This window comes from Dermacentor albipictus, chromosome 3, assembly GCF_038994185.2.
Source record: "Dermacentor albipictus isolate Rhodes 1998 colony chromosome 3, USDA_Dalb.pri_finalv2, whole genome shotgun sequence".
NCBI lineage: Eukaryota > Metazoa > Arthropoda > Arachnida > Ixodida > Ixodidae > Dermacentor > Dermacentor albipictus.
This window is the reverse complement of record NC_091823.1, coordinates 55,726,135-55,746,965: the sequence shown is the minus strand read 5'-3', so window position 1 is coordinate 55,746,965 and position 20,831 is coordinate 55,726,135. Positions and strand designations below refer to the sequence as shown.

General features: G+C 43.6%; 1 non-coding gene across 1 annotated transcript; it reads left to right on the top strand.

Annotated features, from left to right (window-relative positions):
• The first annotated feature begins 17,154 nt into the window (after nt 1–17,154).
• LOC135899139 (U2 spliceosomal RNA) lies at nt 17,155–17,344 on the top strand. Its single transcript, XR_010563540.2, has one exon. It is a non-coding gene; the product is annotated as a U2 spliceosomal RNA (small nuclear RNA).
• Nucleotides 17,345–20,831: the final 3,487 nt, after the last annotated feature.

Here is a 20,831-nt window from a genome sequence, read left to right as displayed (position 1 = left end):
GAACCGCGTTTGTTTTCCAACACGTGTAGCTTGGTAGGAACTGGTGTCTTTTACTTTGAACATAGTATTTTCGAGAAATACTCACTTTTCTCGTGCCATGTTCTTTTCTTTCTTCTTTTTATGCAAAACAGCATTGTCCCAAGCGCCGATAGTTATTTGTCTTTTTTTTTTTCGTGGAGCTTGCCCTGAGGCATTGATCCATATTTGAATAAAAGTGTTCGGGCTCTCTTCCTGTAGGAATTGGAGTAGTGGCTAAGCGAACTTATTGTCTTTAAACCAACACTTATTATTGTCTGTCTGATCCGGCCGTAGTTTGGTAGTTTTGGTACCTTTTCTTGGAGTAGTCTGCATTCGTGCTCAGCATTTCCCTGCTTCATTTTTAACAACAAGAAAGCCCGCAATATTTATGGTGTGCCGCTGAAATATAATATGCCGTCACAGATGTAGCGTTCTGAAAGCATATTATGATTATGACTCGCTGAAAGTATTATGACCTATGACTCGTCTGCAGCAAGGCCTCTGTCCTAGCTGAAACACCTATGAGTTCTAGGCTGGCTTCCTATACCTGTATTGATTCACCGTTTTCCTGAAAGCCATTCTGTTTTTTTATTAAATATGTCTCAAGGTCGCGTCGAGCGAAGCCGTGTCCGCGTGGCTTCCCGAACTTACGCAAAGCAAAGTAAAGCGCGAAAATGATTATCACACGCTGCACATACAATCGCTTAACGGTGACCCTGTCGTCAAAGGCGATCCTTATTGCCTGACGTGCACGCCATTATCCTGGCCGTTATCATTATATCCCGAGGCATAAGTTGTCAGAGGCGATCGATAAAGGCTTCTGGCTTCAACGTGCGCCCATAAGAGAAAGGAGCGATGAAAAAAAAAAGGAACGAAGAGTATCATGGATACTTGATAGAAGGCGACGCCCGCCACTCAGTAAGATGACAGGGAACATAATATTATAAAAGGGTGGCCTCAGAGTGAGAAGCCAGCATAGCCGACCGTGATGTGTTTTGGGAGCTGCTAATATATGGTACGACAACGTAACTGGTGATATCCGGAAGAAAACTTCCAGTGCTGCAAATTAAGATAATCTGTTCGTGGGCCTTTGTTGTGCATTTCTGTATTTCTTGGTTTCATTCTTAAAGACAATTTTACTTTATTTTAAGACTAATAAATTAAATTCTGCGGTATTACGTATGAAACACCCCGATCTCATTATGGGGCGAGCGCTATTGGGAGACTGCGAATTAATTTTGAACATTACCGTGCACCTAAATCTAAGCAAACGACCGTTTTGGATTCCTCCCCCATCATAATGCGACCGCCATGGTCTGGGTCAATTCCGTGACCTCGAGCTACTCAACGCCGTAGCACGGCAGGTTTAATTTATTCAGTCTTAATTTTTACTTCTGCATAATTTAAATATATATTTTTTAAATTTTTACCACACTTCTTATCGCATTCACTTGTCGCATGTCATTTCACTTTCTCCTGCGCCCTATCTAGCGCCCTATGCGCGCCGTCATGACACCTACGAGACCAACCCCCGAATTCAGAAAGGCATCCCCCCGCTTGACTTGACCTAGATGACACCTGCCGTGAACATGTCCAAGCCGCTCATTGCGTTTCGTTCGACTCGTTCCCGACATGCGTCATTTAAATCAAGTCAAGCATGGGCTTCAAGTTAAGATTCATTTTTGAATACGGAGGTAGGCCCTCCTTGTAATATCCTATGTGCTGTGCGATGACTGAGTCGTTGAATCCCTACGTCGGCGAGTCGGAACCAAAGACATTGTGTACCTGAGTATGCGATACCAATTCGAGAACGTGCAAGGCCCGTTCATATGAGGGCGGAATCCAGGAACACTCCACCTGCCAAGAATGTTAAAAAACACCAGGTCATCAAAAGTAGCACCAGTATTGCCTTGGGGCGTCCCACCCTGTAAGTGACAAGTACATTAAGAATGACCACGTAAAACCTGCGCTATGCATATTAATCGCTTACTTTATAAAAGCAAAATGAAACAACCACCCAATCGCAGCAATCGCTACAAAGGAAACCTATACGGGTTCCTCGAAAGAAAGCCTAGCGGGTGAACTAAAATTCGTCCTGGTCCGTTAACTCTAGTTTTAGCCGTTTTGCGATCGTTTCTAAAAAAATGGGGGGGTTTCACATGACAAAACCACTGTCTGATTATGAGGCACGCCGTAGTGGGGGACTCGGGAAATTTGGACCATTTGGGGTTCTTTAAGGTGCACTTAAATCTAAGTACACGGGTGTTTTCGGATCGACCATTTCTTCTTACACTAATTGTGCTTGCCTGAAGCTGCCGAAAGCATTCTAATGTGATGCTTAGCTCTATTTTCGAAGCGTTTTGATGGCTTAGGATTATTAGTGTCAAAGTTAAAAAAATATATAGAAAGTGTGCGAAGTTGGTCACGTGGTGTACATGTACGTCAGATGTTCTACCGCTGCGGCCAATGGAACAGGTGACAAAGTTGTTCTTTGCATGCTTCTAACTACGTTTGACCTATTCAGAAATCCGGTCACTATATATATATATTTACGGCTGAGGAGATCACGCTGGCCCCGCTAGTAAAATGAAGAAAAAGAGTACGACATACGTTGAATAAGCACAGTATAGTTGACGAACGTTTCGGCTGGTGGGCCCGCCTATGTCAAAGTCAAAGGGTGGTCCACCAGCCGAAACGTCAGATATACTGTGCCTATTCAACGTATGTGGTACTCTATTCTATATATATATATATATATATATATATATATATGTGTGTGTGTGTGTGTGTGTGTGTGTGTGTGTGTGTGTTGTTGCTGTCGCAAATGGCTATCAAGTAAGGAATGACCATTGCGAATAGAAAACATACGAAACACTGTAACCGTTTTTGTTTCAATAAATACCAGGTACAAAAGCGCAAAGTGCCGTGCTCGCACGGCATTGCGCTGTCTGCGTTTTTTTATTTGCCTTACGGTTTGCATTATCTGCATACGGCGGGAAGGAAGTGCGCCGCACCGTACAATTTGTTTCAACCCGGTTGTTTACCAAATTTGAGTAAACGCGTCGACAGCGTAGTGGCACTCGCACCTCTCTCGGTGCTTCGCGCCGAGGCTGCAGCCCTGCAGTAACGGTTATACGAGCGTCTTTTGATCCCATCAAACATTTCTGAAAAATGGCTGTGCAGCACGCGACGAACAGCGTTCGCCGGTCAATGCATTCTAGCGGGAAATCTCTGACGTAACACCCAAAGCACTCAATCACGATAAAAGTTATGGCTTAAGCTTCCCGAGTGCCGAACAGCCATTTCACACTTTTGAACGTGACTAGAGGCTATTAGATCTGGTAATGTTCAGTGTAAGAGGTGACTCTCGTTGTACCGGCCGGAAAATACCGTGGAATACGGGGCTTCAGACCTTACGCTGAACAGCAAGTCAGGCAGCTGATCCACGGGCATATAAAGCTGGTGACTTGCAGTTGAGCGGTATTTACGACGGAGATGCTATTGCGACAATGAAATTGAATTAGACATGTCACGCTAGCTGTCGAGCCCCTTTCGAAACTGACTACTTGAGTGTTATTTCCGCGCAGTGACCAAAGCAGTATGCGCGGCGAATGCGTGCTATCAAAACATATGTGAATATTAAGGATTATATTGGCGTTTATACGTTTGATCTGGGCATCTAATTAGTCTATACTCATCTGAACGGGAAATAAGCGCGTAAGTGATGCGCATTCAGCCTTTTGTTGGCTCAGCATATCAAGGAAATATTTGTCAAGCTGCCAGGAGCGTGTTCGTTTCTATTCCTATCCATGGCAGGTCAAGTTTGTGCTGAACACGAATGCAGACATAGTGAATATTGTTACCGCTCGTGAATGAACACATATGCATATATCTGTAAAAAAAGTAGTGCTTATCCCGTCTTTCCGGTATTGCAGACTTGTACCTTGTATAAGACTATCAGCATAGGCTGGTTGGGAAAATCACATCAGTAGAGAAAGAAAGATAGATATATGCCTATATGACGGCCTTTCAACTGAAGGTATGCAGAAAAGAGAGAGAAATGGAGTGTGATTCAGTTATGTAAGTTGCAATGCTTTACAATTTGAATTTATATGCCATGATACGCGCAGGAGCTGCGAAGGAACACAGTACAAGAGGCGCTAACACAAGTTATGCTACATTATACAGCTGCCCAGCAAAACAGAGATATTGTAATGTAATAACGCCATATATCGACAACAACTATAGTGTATAACTGCACAACTAACGATTGCCCACTTCACTGTTGATCGTGCATGTCTTCCCGGTTTCCAGCACGAGGCTACGAAGCCCACAACGGCTTGTAGCCAGTTGTAAAGAATGTATACGGCAAAAGGCGGCTGTCTAGCTTTGGTTGAGCTTTGTGGAACAGTTTCCCTATTCAAGTAAAACAAAGTAATTACTTTTACGCTAAGCTGAAACACCATTTGAAAGATCTGTACAATGTTGAAATACAATTACAATTCAAATTGTCTACCTGCACAGATAATAAAAAAAGCTCTTGAAATTGTTTTTGTGGGCATATATAACTATGATATTATTCATATATGGACCCAAGCTAGCTTGATGCTAAGAATGCTGATGCTTCTCATGTATTTTCATCATCTTTCCTGTTTTCTTGGTAATAAATTCAATTGAAATTAAAATTCAAATAGTAAAATTCTCTGCTCCATGGTAGTATTCAGCGTAGTCTCTGGAAAGAAAATCGTCCGTCGTTCATGGAGCAGCATAAATCACCAGCTGAACACGAGGAGAAAAGTAAAAAAAAAATAAGTATAACTTCAAACACAAGTTCTGATTACATGTATTCACTCAAGTTTACTTCCATCGCGCTTTTGTCAGCTAGCGTTGAGGCTTGTTCGTCTTTCAAGCAAATACAAAGGCACCCGTTTCAAGAACAATAGTCGGCTTCAGAACCATACCCGGCGGGAACTGAAAACCCGTCTCATAAAAGTATGACAAAGCGAGTTTCAAACGACAACTCCACCTTACTTTTGTCTGTCCTGCTTGTTTGATTGCGAGAAAGAGAAAGCCAGTTCAACGGGATCTGTAGTAATTTGTTCTGCGTGGGATTGCGTACCACTCAGTGTTCATGAACGCACGAAAAAAGAAATAACTGTTTGGTCCCCGCCGTGCGTACGGAAAAGTTTGATGCGCGCAAGTCTTGGCATTGGTTACGTTTCATTGCTTTCTTTCAGGTATTGTTTCATTGCAGTCTCTCCGGCATTCTATTGGAAGGGCTTAGAACATTAAGCTCAGCTATCAATTTTCTTTTTAATCAATAACAAGACTTATCGTCAATGTGCGCAGCCAGACATCACTTTCGAAACAAATAATTCATATGACAACGATACTGGCAAATTTCCAATTAATGGTTTTAAATAAAATACAGAGATTTAGGCAATTTCCAGAGCTCTTGTAAAAGTCTCTCAGCGGAAATCAACTGCCATGGTAGTGAGTAAGAGGGACGACGTAATGAAAAACATGCTCATACAGGATTTTTTTTTTTCGACTTGGCTACGAGACATTACTTCATTTCATGACGACTATGCCCTCCAAATTGCATGCCAGAACTACAAACTACTTCAAAACTTGTGTCGAGATTACTTCCCTCCTTTTATTATTCTGTGTCGTTTCGTAGCGAATTGGCGCAAACCTTCCTGAACAGAGCTAGAAGCGTGCAAAAAGGTCTTTCTTTTTGTTCCCCTTTCAAAAGAAGGATGTGTTTATAAATAACTGTAGCTTAACGGAGTTTCGCATATTCACCACAAACGGCACTGCTCACCGTTGGCGACCACACGCTTATTTGTATACCGACATTTTTGTTTATTGTACTTCGAATTTTCAAACCCTTTCAAACGTTAACAGAGTTGTCGTGTTCACACATTGCTCTGTGTATTCACCCGAACACGAAGAAAAAGCGTCAAATATGCGGAAACACGTATGCTACATTGCGCAAACAATGTAATCAGCCTGCGCTCAGGAGTGCGATTCCCAGTATTATAGCTAGTGTCTCACTCAACTTCTCAAAAATAAGCCACAGAGAAAAGCTGCACGAGTTGTCAGGAAAGGGTTTTTCGGAAGAGTGATGGATAAATGAACATGGTAATTATCATTTTTTTGGCGCAATACAATTCCGTCCCTCGAGAGTTTAGTTTGCCCACATATGTTGCATATATAGAGTTACTAAAAGTGTGTCAGGGCAGAATAGGTTACACAGAGCAGAATAGCTTCGATAGAAACTTAGCTTTGTGAGGCTTAGAAGATGTAGACCCGATGTAGACAGGATGTAGAAGGCGTGAATTCTACACAGGGGCGTAAAATATGAAAGTGGGAACTACTATACGTATAACATTTAGATAAAGCATTCATCTAGTCACTTGAAGTGACTAGATGTTTTCTAGAGTCACTCGTACTTGCCTGGTGTAAAACGTGGTCAAAAACGATCAAACAAACCATCCCGCTACTTGCCGACGTACTGACACCGAAAGCAAGAAAACACCCAGACGTCTACTTTGCTACTTCTACTAAAACACTCCACAAATAACATTCACCCGCCGCGGTTGCTCAGTGGCTGTGGTGTTAGGCTGCTGAGCACGAGGTCGCGGGATCGAATCCCGGCCACGGCGGCCGCATTTCGATGGGGGCGAAATGCGAAAACACCCGTGTACTTAGATTTAGGTGCACGTTAAAGAACCCCAGGTGGTCGAAATTTCCGGAGTCCCCCACTACGGCGTGCCTCATAATCAGAAAGTGGTTTTGGCACGTAAAACCCCATATATTATTATTATATTATTAAATAACATTCAAGTTTCGAGTGAACCTCCAATGAGAAGTGCCTTAAGATAAACGCGACATGTTTCAAATGCCGTTCTATTCATCCATGCTTTTCGTTGGGATGACGTGCACAATTGTGTACACCGGCCGTCAAGGGTTTGTGCCCCCGGTGATACTTAAGCTCGATATTTCTCAACTGAACGCTAAGACGAGATTTCTGGAAGACAGTCTTTTTGCTCACAATGGGGACATCTTTCTCCTTTTTTCTTTCCCCTTTTTTTTCGCGAATGTATTGCCGTGTTCCTTCTTTAAATTCGTAATTTTTCTTTGGTTGTTTTATACAAAATCAGCAATGTTTCCCTTTGTTTTGTTTTGTACGTAACCACTTTTGCACGTGTTTGTATTGCGCCCCATGTGTACTGCCTTCGGGCCTTGAAGGTGATAATAAATGAAGCGAAATGAATTGAAATTCAAATCTCCCGCCACCCAAGCGGGGGAGTGGTGAAATTGTATACGCCGTCACCACCCTTTGCTACCGTCGGTGAGTAAAGCGGCGCCCGACAGACGACGGTAAGAGCCAAGACAGAGCGGCGGATTCACCGCTGCAGGTGCTTTTTGGTCAAGTGGTGTAGACCGTTCGGGCATCCTGCGACATCACGTGGAAGTTGAATTCTCTACTGCTTGCGCTTTGTGAGATTTTCGGGAGCCAGCAAAACCAGCGCAGCACTACGTGATAACGAGTGAAACGCGAAAGCGTGGGCGGTGCGGAGTCGAGCGAAAACGAAACCTTCCGACCGCGCGCGTGGTTGCCAGGGTTATTTCGATGAGTTATTTTTTCCTTAAGGTGAAATATAACTGGACAAATTGCATTTCATTTCTTCTTATAACGCAATACAGCTAAGTTTTGTGGAACGAGTGGTTGAGTACTAATTACAGAACATAACTGAAGAGTGCTTTCGTCATCGGGCAAGTACTTGAATGTCCCGGGGAGTCTCTGATCACGTCCTGCATTTACCTCAATTTCTGAATTATTAGGCTCTGTTTGCGATAATATGGGTGCCTTAGAGATTCGCAAGCACTAATCTGTCACTTTAGCTTTACTTAATATTTCCCTTTAGTGTCCCTTTAAGTAAGTGTTTCTTAAGTAACGAATTGCTATAGCGAATTGTATTCATAAAGCAATGTGAAAGTTCAAAAATATGAAAAAAAAGAACGTGAATGGTATTGGTTTAGTTCAGTCAAACACGCACATTGTGAAGAATATTTTACTGAAGTTTCATTGATCTAACGGCAGCAGTTATCTTTTCATTGTTCCTTTACTGAGCCTCCGCTGCCTGAGGAAGGGGACTCTGGTGGGGCTATTCTCCCTGCCTCCCGCCTCTCTTGACTCCAGCAAGGATATTTAATAAATTTTTTCTATCTCCCTTTACCGAACTATATCACGGATCTATATAAAAGCTTAGAATTCCAGATATTCTCCATGATTTCGGAATAGAATGTTTTTCTTATCAATCATGAGCACTACCTGCAAACATTTGTACTTCAATACTCCAGCAGATTGTACCTTTACTTTGATAAATGCGTTAGAGATAGAGAGGGATAAACTTTATTGGTGTAAAAGGTCGCACCAGCATGCTCCCGGCCGGGACTTCTCGGTCCTGAGTGGGGCCGTTAAGCCTGGTCGCCCGGAACCATCGTTGATGTTATAGGTTATGCAACTTGTCCACCCCTAAATCCTACACAGAGCAATCACTGCCACCATGGGAGACATGAAGAAGAAAATGGAATGAAAACAGTTTCGCCCAAGTGTCTCCGCATGCATTCTGCACAGCAAATGTGCAAACACATTGGCAAGGCAATAGCCGTCGCTTATTTCTGTTTTGGTTCTTTTTTATTTTATTTTATTTATTTAACAATACTGTAGGCCTTTGTACAGGCCCAAACAGGAAGTGGATTGTACAATATACACACACGAGCATGGGAAAAACAGGAAAAAAGAAAAACAAAAACATATAAAGCAAAAAAAATGCCATACAACAGCACTGGTATACAACGCAAGACACCCTTTTTTGTTTCACATGAATCAGGGAAAAGGTACTCAAAACAATTGAAATATTTGTCGTATAATATTCTTGTAGTTATTGTGGATCTATATAACACCACTACTCAGCACATTGCAATATTTACATCTGAAATGCAATCACACGTGCACTAGTGTCCAGTCAATCAACCAACGCATTACCTTTAAACTATGCGCTCAACTACTTTCATGAACAGCCAAAATATGACTCCAATTTTGCGACAAAGCCATCCACAGAATCTGAGTCTACAATTTCCTTTGGTAACGAATTCCAGATTTCAATTGCCCATGGGAAATATGAATAGCTGAACGTGTCGCACTGTGTCGGATATTGTCTGATGTGTTTATTATGACAGGTTCTATTGGAGTGTCGGTGTGGTGGCTGCACGTAATCTCGCTTATCTATATTAATTTTGTCATTACATAGCATAAAAAGAAATTTCATGGCAGCCACACGACGCCGACAAACAAAGGTAGGCAGTGCTGCCTGGTTTCTAAGAGCACTTACGCTTTCGTGTCGAGAATACTTATGGTAAATAAATCACAACGCTTTATTTTGAATGCTCTCTAATTTCTGTGAGAGTCCTTTCTGGTGCGGGTTCCACACTATGCTACCATACTCAAGAATTGGCCTTACTAAAGTTCTATATGCTGTTAGTTTCACGTAGGATGGTGCTGCAGTTAATTTTCTTCGCAAGAAACCGAGTGTTCGGAAGGCCTTCGTGCATGTATTATCGATATGGGTATTCCATTTTAACGCGCTTGTAAAGGTTATGCTTAAATATTTTACTGTGTCAGTTTGTATTAAATCGTTGCCGTTTAATGTATAATTGAACCTAAAGATCGACTTTCTATGAGTTATGGTCATATACTCAAAGCACCATATTTTTGCGTTGTGTCCTGAATCATTCGAAATTTTCAAATACGGTATGTTTGTTTCAGAAAGTTATTAATCTATAGGTTTGTGAGTGATGGCTTAGTGTCGCAAACAAAACGTAAAAATACTTCCTAGAAGCACCTATTAGCATACGATATCGCTCTACACACGTTTTTATTGAAACAGTGTCCTTTTTTTTTATTAATTGCAGAACATGGTGAGTCAACCCAGGATGACAACGAAAATCGCTATGCACAGAAATAGAACCCTGTTTTATCTGCAATATAAGACACGACTTGCATTTCAGTGTCCATACAATCTTCAGGTGCTAGTGCGAGCATGAACATCAGCTGCTGCGTAGTCTTGTCTGATAAAAAAAATGGCCGTCATCCGCAGTCGAAAGCTTCAGTAGGTTGTGGCATAGCATGCTTCACCAATTTGTGATGCTCAATATTATGACACAAGAAGCCCCTATTTGTACTGCCTTCTTGAATCTTCCTTACGAACTGAAGCCAGGCGTAACAGATGACTCTGCTATGCAAAAATCTAGGAAGCAACATAAAATGCAGGAAAAAGGTTATAAATATATTAAGAAATATAGCGGATAACTCGACTGCTTTGCTTTTTATAACGAGTGCCGCTAACTCTAGACAGGTTTTGTTTATTACCATCCAAGAGTCGTAAAAACTTCTTCTGCGCCATCGATTGTCGGGTCGTCTGACTTGTATATAACAGGCGCCTTGCATGCAACTGAAATGCGTTATTTTATAAAAAAAGAAAATGAAAGCATGTCTCTTTTTTGTATTAGCATTGAAAGAACTGCAGATCCCAACTCTGCCATTTCTGACTTCATAGGGGGTATTTTTATGCACAATATGCTTGTGGTTGGAGTAAATCATTTGGCTTGAACCAAATTTTATGGGGATTCTGACTTAGAAATTTATATTGCGGCTTTTCCAGGCGCGTTTTATCAAACAGCATCCATAGACCTGTACTAAAATTTTTCATTCATGGTCAATGTGCCCCCCCCCCCCCCCGCCCATCAAGTTCTCGCGGAGAAGTAGTATCCAATCGACATAGTAAACGAGGAATTATTTAAGGGAACATCCTTGTGTAGCAGCATATCTGAAATCCCTCAGAAAGGCAACAACCCACCTAAATAAATAAATAAGCACGTGATTTAGGTCAAACAACTTCTACATCTAGCATACTCGCACGTTACCCTGTTCAAACTCATGGCGCCTGAAATTTTTTGCCTTTCATGTAGCAGCTGCAGATCCAGTGGAATCGGAGTAGCAATCGGAGTAGAATCGGAGACTAGCAATCTTCGCTGCCTATTTCTGGCGCTGCTCAAAGATCTCAGAAGTAGGGTATTCAAGGTGAAATTTTTGTGGGTGTCATCTCGCATTAGAATTGAAGGCAATGAGAAAGCTGATGATGATAATGGCGATGATAATAGAGATACCTTCATTTTCTTCATTTCAGTGGATACAAAATATAATTGAAAGTTCATCTGGGTCTATAGCTGACGCTAGGCTAGTAAAGAATCCGTTATAAAAAGGCAACTACAATGAGATCATTGCAAAAAAAAGCACAAAGAAGAAAAGAAAAATCAACTAGACGTATAACCAAAATATATAATAACACGTAGACTCACATGTCGCTCGTGAAGGAAAGCATACAAAAAATCCGAGGGCACCTAAGCACTTCTGATAAGTTGTGAATGCGAAAGCATTAATGTCCCATCGAATGCCGCTAAGCGGTCCTTTGTGTTATGAACTCCTCGCCGGCAAGCGATAGCATTGAGACGATTGGCCAACGTCTTCTAGATAGCGTAAGGGCGATGCATTTCTATCCGTGACGTCATGCTGCCCTTGCCCAACTTACATGAAATATAACAAGGCCTCTCCCGAGTAAGCGAGGTTATTTTGACGTCGCCGCTTTGGTCATGCCGAGCTTGGCAATGGGAATTTCAGTCCAGGTCGCATGACGTCATAAAGCAGAGTGCACACGCTTGCTATCTAAGAGGCGTTGCCTTGGCGCGTTTTGATCTGGCCTTACCGAGGCGCAGTTAGAACGTAGGCAAGAGCTTGGGTGGTCAAGAAACGCGCGCATTACACAGGCTTCCGAGAGCGAGAGCGCAAGTGACTTGACGTCGCGGTGATGCCCTCTCCCCTCACGCGATACCTGGTGCTGCAGCGGCCGCATGTGCTCCCTTTCGCCTGCTCTGCTCCATCGAGGCGCTTTCATGACGTGGGGTCGCAGCCAATCGGAAATTAGGTGTCGTTTTTCGCTTGTACAGATGACAGGCACCGGAGTTATCGCTTAATGGCCCATTTGACGCTTTCATATCAATAAATGCATTTGCGAAGTGCACATTTTGTTGCAGAACAAGCAAGACAGAACGTTCAGACTCTCTATAGCGTGATAAATTATCAGAAACATCAAATTAGTCATTCATATCTTTTTTTTTTCTAAAGAATATATAAGTTGTTTATGCACTGTGAAGTTTTAGTCTATATTTTTATGGAGATTCTTCCACGTTTTAGCTCCAATAGATGCTAAGTTACAGCTTTTTATACATTTCTAGGCCTTGTTAAATTGAATTTGTCAATTCACAAAGACGCGCTTGTCTATTGGGACGCCTTCCTGATATTATAAATGATAAATGATAAAGAGTGTTGGATGCAACAGTACTTTAGACTATTGTAACCGTTTTGTAGCTGTGTGCTAAGTAAAAAGGAAGGTGGCATTGATTTATTCGGTAAAAAGAACAACAGAAGATGTGGAGCGTGATACAAGCGCTGATATTAAAAGCGAGGCTGTTCTTTGCGAACGTCGCCAGGCTTCTGGACCATGGGCGCTGCACGCTGGCTGTTCCATTGGCCAGTAGACCAACCAATCACAGCAAAGCACGCGCGCTGTGCGCGCCACTGGGTTCCCTGCAGTACCACCAGAGGGCGCTCTCCTTCGCAGCAGCGGCGGCACCTGCCGTGCTGTGGAAAAAATAAGAACTAGAAAGCCGCCTTCGTGCATCTGCGGCAGCACAGTAATGAGCAAGTAAATGCTTCTTGCGGATAGAAATAATGTAAACTGTGCTACGCCCGTAAGCGCATGCTACCTCTGAAACCATGACGCGTTCAAGGCATCCGTCGCATTCGCCAGTAGTCAGCAACTCCGCTTAACAAGAGACTCCGTACAATGTGTGGGCGCACGCTCCTGTGTGTGTGTGTGTGTGTGTGTGTGTGTGTGTGTGTGTGTGTGTGTGTGTGTGTGTGTGTGTGTGTGTGTGTGTGTGTGTGTGTGTGTGTGTGTGTGTGTGTGTGCGTGTGTGTGTGTGTGTATGTGTGTGTGCGCATGTGTGTGCGTGTGAGTGTGAGTGTGTGCGTGTGTGTGCCTGCGTGTGTGTGTGTCATGCGATAATTAACCTATAGCAGCTGAAAGTAAGGTTTTCGTGTGCCTCAGGTACATGAGGTTGCCAGTACAGCGCAAATATAGGGTTATATGCGCTGTACTGAGCGCAAATTATAGTTCTGAGGGGTAGGAGTCGACTTTTTCGACTAATTATTACATACTGTTTTCAGTCTATAATGTAACTGGGAAATCACAATACTACGAATCCCTGAAAATCATCGTCCTAGTTTTGTCAAAAGGATGTCGTGATTTACGTATTCCAATGTATCTTTATATGCAAAAATTTGTATCACATTATTATTATATTTGAGGGTTTGGGTAACTATTGAGGTTAAAGTATTCCCAATTGCTCGGTAGAGCGACGTTTCCTAAAGTCTGGTTGCCTTTAATTTAGTATGTTATAACTCTCGGGGCGTAATTTTTTTCCAATAAGCTTTTAAAACCATGTGTTGATAGATGAGAAGACTTTACTAGGAAGATAGTTGGAGAATTCTTTCTGAACACCGGTTTGGAAATTGGTGTCGCCCTACCAATCTTCAGCCATTCTGGATCAATTCCAGAGAGGAAAGCATGCTTAAAAATATTTTCTAGTGGTAGACAGTAAATTGGACACTTTCCTTTAATGCGTTAACTGATGTAAGATCATGCTAGGCTGCTTTATCTGACTTCACCTGCCTAACTGTGTTGATTATTTCTGAGACAGTATTTTTTTTCCTATGCAAATGTACCATATTCATGGGCATGAAGCTGGGAAGCGTATTCGGTATGATTATTATCACATAAATGACTGCAAAGTTTAAAAAAAAGCCGTTAAACCTACCTGCAAGTTTCGCTTGGTCTCACCATAATTCATTTTAATCTGGCAAGGTAGTCAGCAAATGCGTAGGTTTGACTGACGCATTAATCACGTTCCAAATTTCTTTACAACCGCCCCGAGCATGTAATATTAGCCGGCTGCAATAGACATTTTTTTATGTTTCCGCAATTGTCAAGTTGACCTGTTCCATGTGATTCTGTAGTGTTCTTTATACCATTGTTTATCTTTGTGTGGATTTTTTTCATTGAGCCAATATTCCTTCAGTTTGATAGCTTTTAGTATATCTTGTGTCATTTATGGGCAAATAGTAGAGAGGTGCGCATTTCTCAGAGATACATATTCTTTTTAACACAACTGGGTTGAAGAGTGGTGATCAAATTTTCATACATCTCATTTGTGTCCTTGCTATCAGCAACAAAGGAATCGTATTGCTCTATTAGTCTTTTTGTTTTATTGCGGTCACAACCTACCTTATAGATGTTTGTGTTCGGTACATTCTGAGAACATTCTAGAACGACAAAAAGCGTGTTTGGAAGTTGTCAGGAATGGCTTCACGAAGATTGGTTCGAAATTGGAAATACAATCTACGATGGCCGATGACGGTGCTGTTCCTCTTGTGCAATTAGAAAAGTGATTCCCAAAGTGGTATGAAAACAAAACATTTCTACATTCGGAACTGGAGAAATCTTGTGGGCTGATTTCAATATCACCGGATATTTTTGCCCTTTCCTGCCTATTGACGATGGTTTGTATTATATTCTCGAGACTATCCAATAACATTTTTGCGTGGGAGCTTAGTAATTTCACGATTACTCCAAGAAGGGTATTACTTTCAAGCTCTGAGAATAACAATTCATGCCAGTCATGTTTGTAATTTGTTGAGTCGTCAGGAAAGTTGTAACCTACTTTCGAAGATATGTAGAGCGCTACTCCGCCATCTCGGTCTCCTTCTGTTCATTTAAGAAACTCAACTACATAGTTGTGCGCTATGGAGAAGTGAGCTCTCACAAGGCAAGTTTTCGTTACTCCAATTACATTAAATTGACACTTCAAACAAACTAGTAGTGTTACTAGCGCTCCACAATTCTTTTTGGAACTTCTAACGTTGCAATGTAAAACGTACAAATATTACTATTTTAGTTAGGTTGGCATTTTATCACTTCCATCATGTGATCTATGCTGTAGTCGGTCAATGACAATGAATATTGCGCTATCTTAGCTTAGGCCATCAGAAAGTCAATGCTTGAGATTTCAGCCTTCCTTTCCAATATTTTAGATAGGGCGACCCGACCATCTTTCATTTTTTCTTCTTCGTTTGTTCTGACAGCAATTATATAGACACTCCAAGTGAATCATCCGCATCGGTGTCGGCGGTGCCGGGGCTCCGCATATATTTAGGTATACGTATCTTATATACTTATTCATGTCATGTATGTGAGTTATATGGCTACACAAATAAATCACTAATGTTTCTCATAGCAAGTCTTACGTTCTTTATTAAATTATTCCTTGAAATTTTTACAGTGGCAATACACAAATAAATGTAATAAAACATAACAGTTGCAGCGCATGCTTTTTACTGTAAATGTTGTCAGACTACTAAATATTAAAGTGCATGACAATATGAGTGCTCAAAGCTTCAGTGATCTAATTCTACAGGGGCTGCGTTTTACGTGTAGCGTAGTGGCTCCCGTGCGATGTCACCACAGGCCCTACACGGTCTGTTAAAAGCTGTCAGGTGTGTAAAAAATCTTGGCGCATGCGCTTATGACCCGTCCGCGTTAATCGGGCTCGCGTATATCTAACGCCTTCCTCAAAGTTTAAGTGCAATGCTAAAGCTCGCTTTCACAGTCAGTGCTTTGCACTTCGGGCGAAACGGCCAGTATCTTTACAATCGCCATCTTGAGCAATGTATTGCGTAGATGCAGGCTCAGTAATAGTAGCGGCGGTCGTTTCGCTTAATCCAACGTCATTAGCCCAGAGCCAATTCTTTTTTGATGCACGTAGCATCTTCTGCTGCACCGCTTTTAATGGAAACCCTCCAGGAAATTGTTTTTATTTGTCCTTTGCTAGGAATACTCTTTGTTGATCTTCGATATCCGTTTCGACACTGTGAAAGCAATTTCTTTGCCAATCTTTTTCGCACTGCATCACTGAGCGATTCATCCTGTTTCTGTGGGATGCCTTCAATCTCAATGTTAGCTTTCTGGTCTGCTGCGTTAAATCAGCGAGATCTTTCTGCGTATAGTAGCTAGCGACTGTGCGAGCTGCTCGTTTTCTGTCTTCGAAATTGCGTGCTCTTTATTCAGCGTTCGTAGCTCTATTTTGCTGCCTGTAGCCCTCCAAACATCTTGTTCATGTAGTTCACGCTTTCGGTTACCTCTTGGAGCCCTTCTTTAGGCTCGCGTTTGTGTCTGTGACGTAGTTGAACAATCATTTCATAGTTTCAGGTGTCTTCTCCGCCGTCGTCACAGCGGGCGATGCAGCAATAAAACTAGAATGATTAGAGAACAATTCAGGGCTACTCCACTCTTTGAAAGTGGATGACTGAAGGTGGTTGACCAGCGAAGCAGTGTATGTGGGTCCCTTAACCGCGAACCGTCCATTGCCCTGCGTCAAACGCCGTATGCACATAAATGGAAGGCGAGGCGGGACTAGTCGCTCCTCCACGGTGTTGAGACGTTGAATATGATGAGGCACCGATGGGTATACATACCCATGTATTATTGCAAAACGTGAAACGACACCTTTTGCTAACGAATCCCAGCGCGTAGAACAGACACGCACCTCACCGCACTCCGAGTGTACACAGTGCTTCATCGTCAAGGCGATCGTGCGTTGGTCGACGTCGCGCAGTGCAGTAATGGTTGTGAAGTCATTCGAAAACCACAAGCGGTCACACACAACACAGGACACACGAAAATGGTACCCCACAAATTCCCTCAGAAACCTAGGCGTAGCTCCGGTGAAACTCTCCAAGCTTGCGGGATTGGACACACATAGACGTTTCGCATTTCTCTCCCCCTCGCGGTCCGGCAGGCTGCAAGATTACGAGACCTCCCCCACGGGAGAGCGGGAGAAAAGAAAAGGAGATACGCAAACACTTGGAACGCCGACAAAGAGATAGCGGTGATAACTTAGACATGGCCGACGCGGGTCAAAGTGTAGTATCTGTTTTATCAGCTTAATATCTAATGCAGGTTGTATTTGGAGCTGAGATATGAATCTTATTTTTGCAAGTTGACGGAATGCTGAAAGCCTGCTTCACCGCCGCCGCGGGTGGGTCCTGTATTGCACATTCGTCGAGATCGGCCCACGTATGGAGAGAAATTCTTTGTCTACATGGCTCGATCGACACACGCAATTTTTCCAGAGCTCAGCCATATTAGGCTTCGGCGTAAAAAGATGTGACACCCTTTAATACGCCGAATAAAATGACTATAACTTGTGTGCTTTGATGCGTCTTTACCTGGATCGCTCACTGTTGTGACAAACCAGCTGGGCCTCCAAGGCTATCTATAAGCATCGATGATCAAAGTGCACTTGCGTTAGATTTATTGCGTCACAGCGGATGCAGGCGCTGCTGTGTTATTCATTCAAGAGCTCAGAACCTATATTCCTTCAAAGCATACGCACTGAAGCTTCATTGACTTCATTGTTTTTGTTTTGAAGCAGAGAGGAAGAAGACGACAAGTCTGCTGCTAGCCTGTCTGAGTAGCTCTGCCTACATTTATCGTTATTTTCGTTATTTTCTGCTAGTGTTACTGGTCAGAACGGTTCAAGACGTCGGTCGACTCGAAAAGGTACCTTCCGTATCGGAGACCGACGGGTGCTGCGCCACCCGCCGCCTCACAAGGTGCTAGAAGGAACCAAGCTGGCACCGACGAGCACCCCGCCATGACCTCCCAAGGGCTGACACCGGGTCAGAAACGCCAGCTGGTTTGTACAAGCCAGCCTGACAGCAAACGACAAGACACTGGTGAATCTGACGACGAGTCAACTATCATCGAGGGCGACAACGTGGCAAACACTTCAGACCTGGACATGGCCGAGGGTGGTTTCCGAATTGTGCGCCATCGTAAAGACAGGGCGGAGGGCATTCCAGTGTTAATCACTGCAACATCCGAAAGAGCTGATCTAAGGCAAGTAAACCCTATTGCCCTGTATTCTGAGCTTGAAACGATCCTCGGTGGAGCACCAGTGAAGAGCCACTTCACAGCACAGGGAGCATTGCTATTAGACGTAGAGACAGAAGGACAAGCCAGCGTCCTTCTAGAGACCAAGAATATCGGCGGCATAGCCATATCTGCCCGTGTCCCGCACAGTTATATGAAAAACACGTGCATTGTTAGAGGAGTCCCTAAATGGTACTCGGATGAAGAGCTGCTCACCTACCTGAGACCTCAGGGAGTATTCCATGCAAGAAGAATCACCCGTCGGGTCCAAACCTCGTCATCTGAATGGGAGTCAAGGCGCACTAACTCGGTGATTCTCACATTTGCTCCAAATTCTGAACGCCCGGAGAAGATCAACCTTGGTTTTACCAGACACGAGCTTATCGACTACGTGGAGACACCACCACGCTGTTTTAAGTGCCAGCGCTTCGGACATATCGCTAAGTACTGTCGTGGAGAACAGAGGTGCAAGCGCTGTGGGGGACCTCATGACTTTAAGACTTGTGCAACTAAAGACAACTTTGTGTGTGCAAATTGCGGCGGTGACCATCCTGCTAGCTACGGTCGATGTCCTGCGCGGACAGCTGCTCAGCGGAGAAATAAGTTGTTTGTTCTGGGTCCAAAGAGTGCAAGCGCACCATCGACCACGAAGAAGACGTCCAGAGCGCCACAACTAACTGGTTTGGAAACAGAGTACGCATCTCATTTCCCGCGCCTCACACCGATAAACGAAGTTATTGAGCCAACGCAAACGGTCACAGCGGCTGAGAAACCTGTTCGAAAAGAGTCCGAAAAACGCACCTATGCGGCCGCAGTAAACCGACCTCAAGTACCACTTGGCAACAGTCAGCAGGAGAACTGCCAGCATGTGATACGCGCTTTGTTCACGGCACTACGTTCCCACGTCGCGAAGATGCCTGCTAGTTCAACGAAGGATATGTTGGAAGCAGTGCTGGCTCTTGAGTCAGTAATACTCTGCTCTACTTCCGCGTACCCTCAGTAACATAATGGCAGCTTCTCGCCCACTTGGTCCATTCCGTCGTCCAAAAGTGCCCTTAATAATGCAATGGAACTGCGCCGGCATTCTACAGCGTCTTTCTGAACTCAGCCTTTTCCTTCGAGACATACCTATACCAATTCTAGCCCTCTCGGAGGCCGGTCTCCCAAATGGAAGGACGATCCCAGGGTACATCAGACATGGAAATCCGAGTATACCATCATTTGCAAACGGAAGTGCGATGATATACATCAGGCGAGAAATACCTCACGTCACCTTACCAGTGCAAGACCTTTGTTCTACCTTATTGGAAGTCGCCGCTGTGCAAGTGTGCCTAGGAAAACGAAAACTCAGTGTGGTGTCGGTGTATATAAGCCCGCGCAGGAAGGTCTCCATGGAGGCGTTCATAAAGGACCTTTGCATTCGTTGCCCCTCTCCTATAATAATATGTGGCGACTTTAACGCACATCATTCGCTTTGGGGAGATAAGACTGCAGATTACCGAGGCAAGGAACTTGTCGCAGCCATGGATGCTGCTGACTTATGTATCGCGAACGATGGCAAACCAACTTTCTTCAGACCACCAGATTCATGGAGTGCCATAGACCTCGTGATCCATTCTACAGACCTTGTCGTATCGTCAACAACGGCCCCAGACAGGATGGGCAGTGACCACTTTCCGATCTTCACCACCATCACCGGATTTCACACTGCTGGGAGGCAATTCTGTGCTGTGACTCGCTGGGACACATACAGAGAAGCGTTGGATGAATCCCCTGGTGAGCTGTTCGCAGATATGCTGCGGAGCAAAAGAGTGGCTACCTCAATGTTGAAACTGCCAGACCATTTCCCTACTCCTGATTTGAAACTAAAGAACCTCTGCGCAGCGCGTAGGAGAGCGGAACGAAAACTAATGAGAAAAACAGGAAATCCATCTCCGAAAACTGAATACAACAGGATAAACGCTGTCATCCGTCGTCACACAAAAAGATTAAGACGAGTTCAATGGGCTGCTTTCTGTGAGAGTTTATCAGCGTTTACTCCCATGACAAGAATATGGGGAGTAATGAATAGCCTATCTGGAAAGATTCGCCTACACAGGCCATTTGAAGCACTTGCTTTAAAGCAAGGAAAAGATTTGCAAACCCTTGCAGAAGATTTTGCAGACGTATACACATATGGCAGATCAGCAGGAGTATCGAACCCTCTGTTGTCTGAAGCATCACATACCATGGATACGCCGTTCACCTTTCGTGAGTTGGATTTGGCGCTTAGCAAATTAAGAAGACGCTGTGCTGTGGGTCCCGATTCGATCAGCAATCAGATGCTGACAAATCTGCCATATGAACGAAAACGAGCCCTTCTGGACATATTTAATCACGTCTGGAGCACAGGAGAGATCCCAGAAGCGTGGAAGACAGCATGGGTGGTTCCAGTGCTCAAGTCCGGAAAGGATCCTGCAAACCTCACCTCATATCGGCCGGTATCGCTCACATCATGCGTATCAAAGTTGATGGAAAGACTAATATCTACGAGGTTAACTTGGTATCTTGAGCAAGGAAATAGACTGCCATCATGTATGACCGGATTTCGTCCATGGTTGAGTGCCCAGGACAGTGTCTTGGATCTACTAAGCC